The sequence below is a fragment of the Malurus melanocephalus genome, unplaced genomic scaffold (assembly GCF_030028575.1).
Source record: "Malurus melanocephalus ecotype Western Australia unplaced genomic scaffold, MMel_1.1 scaffold_168, whole genome shotgun sequence".
NCBI classification, from domain to species: domain Eukaryota; kingdom Metazoa; phylum Chordata; class Aves; order Passeriformes; family Maluridae; genus Malurus; species Malurus melanocephalus.
This window is the reverse complement of record NW_026623400.1, coordinates 1,004,573-1,009,517: the sequence shown is the minus strand read 5'-3', so window position 1 is coordinate 1,009,517 and position 4,945 is coordinate 1,004,573.

Here is a 4,945-nt window from a genome sequence, read left to right as displayed (position 1 = left end):
TAGGAAACACTCAAGCTCTTACTGGAAAAGCTTCTTAGTTCTTTTTGGGGTTTATATTTAAAAGGACATGATAACATCTTATGTACATCTGTATAGCATTTTCAGATCCTAACATTAATTTCTGAGTGTCAGGAGCTCTCCCCATTATTGCCAGAGATTGGAATCATTTGCCTCACCAAAACTCAGGGTTCTTAGTGGATCATTTTAGATAAGACAGCATTAAGAAGGAAAAAGTATAACTTTAGTACTTCAATGAAAAAATATATTAAACAGATGTGAAAAGCAGTTGGATTAGGACTACTGAAAGAGAAGTCTCAGAATTGTTATTTAAGATTACTGAACTAATTATTTATGATGGAGCTGGATGGCAAGCAGATGAAGGAAATGTGGCAAAAGGCATTATAATGCCCCATAACCAGAAGCCTGGATATGACATATCAGCAATCAAAATTCCCAAGTGGTCAGAGCAGAAAAAAAAAATAAGCTAAGTGAATGAGAGAAATTTCCATGCAAATGTCCAATATATTAAGGTGCTTTTTAGTTTTAGAGCTGTTAAATTCTTCACCTGCACATAGACTTCGTCTACTCAATAATGTTATTTATCTCAAAATTCAAACTTTAAACACCTAATCATCAGTGAATGGTTACAAGTTTTTTTTTTAAAAATATCCTGGTTGTTCAGTCAGAACATCGCCCCAAATTAAATTATCCAAATTTAAAGCTTAAGATTTTAGTAAAATGGCATATGAAACAACCCTATTTTTCTGTTCTTACCCATTTTCCAACTGTCTAATTCTACTGCAAACTACTCCTATTAATTGGAAAATACACACGGCTGTGCTGAACTGAGRGATTATGTCTCCATATTTCTGTAGATTGACTGCTCTGGCTCACAGTGATGCATTGTTCAGGCACCCAACATTCAGCAAAAGATGAAAAACATAAAAAGCAAACTCTGTTTGCAGAGGCAGTGTGTGTCGTGGAGCAGAGGATTCTGAGCAAGAACCTCGTGTGCATTGTTCTTTTGTGCACTTTACCATCATGCTCAATTTTCCATTGCAGCACTTTGCCTTTCACACAGATGGATATTTTATGGAATTTGCTAAGGACATTGCAAGGCCAGAGCAGAGCGTGGACATGAATCTAATTTGGTTTGGTATTGGTGGTGCCAAATGTTTGAGTAAAAACTTTCTCCTTTCTTTTTTTTTTTTTTCTTTTCTTTCCAGATTGTGTGTTTTTCATGCCCATTTAGAATAAATAATTTCTATTCTTTACATATCTCATCTGGTATGCAGCTCTTAACTACTGTCTGACTCTAGATTTGCTACACTAAGCTTTTTTGGGGTTGGAAATGCTTCCARTACAAGCTCATGGAAATTTCTACCAGCCTAAAGCTTTATTCCACACATAATAGTCAGTCTGATGTTAGGAATACTTATGCCACTAATTATGTCAAATCTGAAAAAAATTAGAAATGGGCACTTGTAATACAAGACATCTGGGTTTGTTTGTTTTTTTGTTTTTTTTTTACTCCCTTAATCAAGTAAAACCTGGTATCAGCTCATCTTTAAGTTCACTTAAAATTCAAACCAGTCAGGGATAGCATATTTCAGGATAGCTCAGAATGGAAAGTTCTGTTCTGCTAAACTGTTATCAGATCAGAAATGCTTTTACTGAGAATCTGGTAGAGACATTTCTTACAGCAATCAAACCAACTGACTGTGCAATTCTGACACAGCCCAACACCTGAATAGCTCACCTGCCACACTGGTGTTATCATGTAAAAAAGGCAAAGACACATATTCTAAGCATGAAAATTTCAAACAAACACGAATTTCTTTTAAAGGTGTAAAAAAAACTGTGCTCACATGTGACTACAACCACGATCACCCTTCCCACTCTTCCGGTGCTCTCTGGGATGTTTGTCCCTCTGCAAAGCTGTGCTGCAAACCCACCCAAGTGTTCAGCAGYACTCAGGGCACAGAGGAACCATCCCAAAGCATCTCCTGCTTTAGGARCTCAGTGGCTCTGCTGGCCAGAGGAATCACAGAACCAGCAGAATCACAGCAAGAGCCACTGCAGACCCTGCTGCAGCCAGTTTGTGCTTTTTAATATCGGCAACAACTGCAGCACAAAAGGGAGASAACACCAGAAGGATCTGACACTCCTTTTCATCAGGACAGCCATGAAAGGCTACTCTTCTCTTTCTCTAAATGCCATTTTAATGCTGCTACAGTTCACTGMCACAAACTTTGATATGRGTACACAATTTGCTTAAATGCTTAYTAACYGACAAGAAAATCTGGACTTATTCATGAGAATGAAGGTAAGAAATCAAGCATATAAAATCTGACACTATCCAAAAGGGTCATACAAYTCTGGCAGGGTCTGTATTTCACACCTTTCATGCATAATTGTTTGATTTAGTGACACAAACTTTATAATCTTGCAGTTCAAAAGGAATTTGCATTAATAATACTACAAAGACRGATAAACCTCTTCTAGCTCATGCCTCAACAGACATGCTTTATTTAAAATATTCTGACATTGTAGTGCCAGTTTCATATCYTGGCAAATGTCATCAGTCAGGTTCTTTCTACTTTTAAATTACCTCAGTTTCTTTTAGTATTACCATTACTTTAAAACAAGGAAACAAATCCATATTATTTTAAAATTCTAAAGAATCATTTGTATTGTCAGTAAGCATTCAGTATTAAAAATTCCTTAATTTTTTTAAGTGCCATTAGAAAATCCTGAAGATCTGAGCACACATGCTAGATCATATTTACTTGGTGAAGAAGGATGCACGGAAAATTCCAGACTGTGATTCCTCACCAGGCCATGTGGATAAAGTSGATGCTAAGCTGTCAGAGCCTAAGATTCCTACAATTACACTTCAGCACAAATGTGGGTGCCTAGAAGGTGGTWCAGGTGTGGAGATCCTCTAAGATTCAGCTCAGATGGAAAGAAAGGGGTTTGTGGCCATCAGCCCATGTATGTGACATAAGTGTGCTCTAGAGTTGGCAAATTCCCTCCCCTACATAAACCTGTGTATTCCTGTGACCTCCATTTCACTCTACTGCTGTAAAAGGTGCTCCTCATTTTCAAAAACATAATTTTCATCCAGATTTTCTGACATTGGTTTCTCATCTGTCATAAGTGTTCGATGTTACTGTGTCCTCTGCCTTTATATTTACAGATTGAAAGTTGCTTGGTTCAATTTCCATCACATGAAATATAAATAAAGCAGCAAATARGAAGTAATCTAAGGTCGAGAGAGTAAGAAGTAATCTCAGGCCAACAGAGAATAAGGCAGTGGAAAACAATATTTTTCAAGACAGTATGAAACAACTGAAATGGAGCAGCTCACATAAACAGCATCTTTAGCTTATTTCAGTCTCTCTTCTTAATGAAACCTTTAGAAAATAGAGAAATGCATCACATAAATCTCATACTCAGAAGATATAGGTCTCAGAAAGAGGACTCTGTCTYTACAGATCCTCCATGGCTGCAATGGGAAAATATTGTCAAATTTCACTGTCTTTTTGGCTGCTTAAATTCCTCCAAAAAAACACAAGGAAAATGTTGCCTTGTGTTAAATATTGATGGCTGCTCCCATGCAGTGAATCATCCTCYAAAGCAGCATTAGGGTCGATGTACATCACAAACTGTCACTGCAAAACTTCACTCCTTTGTAAAGGCAGCACAAACAATGCTGAGAGCACTGCAGAGCACAGGGGAAGGGTCTGTCCTCAACTCAAAAATGCCTGCTGATATAAAATGTACAATTTTACCCCCCGTCACCTTTTGTTCTCTCTTTATTTTTTYCGCTCTTGTTCTTTTACTCCTACTTTTAAGCCTCCTTAGGCATCAGTAGGAAAAAAAATCTTACCCACCAAGATTTGCAGTGGCTGCAGTAATTGCAGAGCCTCACCAGCTGCAAGATCCAGGTCTGGGGCCAGGCTGCTCCTCACTTTTTGAGCCATTTAACTCCAGCAAGCAAGCACACCAACTGCACTGCAATATGTTAATCTAGCCACTGCCCTGGTTTAATTGGCCCAGAAAATTGCTTGAGGTGTTTGGGACTGCAATTAAGGCTRGAAAAGTCTGGAAACACTGTCTTTGGTGGTGAAGGGATTTTTTTTTTTATTATTATTTTTAAGAAACTAAACCCTCTCTTAGCTAAAACTCGTGGGCTTAATTAGAGATTAATTAGAGTTACTTGCTGCTACTTAGTTGAATTATAGCTCAGCAGACATATTTTAAGTGGCAGGTATAAAATTTAGCCTTTTCTATCTCTCCTTTTTTTTCTCTGCCTCCAACAACCAGAGCTTCCTCAACCAGCACACTCATTCCCTTCAAATTAGAATAATTGTCCATCTTTGCTCTTATCCTCAAAACTTGTGGATACCCACTATAATTTGGCTTAATGATATGAAATTAATTTTAAGAGAATAATGGCCCTTGCCTGCCACTGTTACCAYGCTGTGGCCTGTGACCCTGCAGCTGGAAATAAAAGTTGCTTTACACTGGAAATACCCAGCARAAAGATAAAAGTAGGGAGGTGAGTGCACCAGAACAACAAATTAGCTTGCAAATCAGCTCATTTGGACCACAAATCAGACATAAAATCTTATATGAAAAGCACAAATAACAGTAACTCGTGTGGCAGCTGTGGGTGAGAGAAGGGGCCCCATTTCCAGATTCCCAAACAGATTTTTTGGAAGGGCTCAGCCTGGAACACRAAACACAAGGTTTGTCTGCAGGCACCTGGGGCTCCCTTTGCAAGACACTCATGCATCATGGAGCAGGAGGYCAAACMCACTCCTCAAAATAAAAAAGWAAAAAAMCCCAGAAAATACACACTGAGTGCTACACAGAACAATTTATCTAAATTAGCAAATCCTCAACAACACTGACTTTAATTTGACTTAGCCATTTCTGA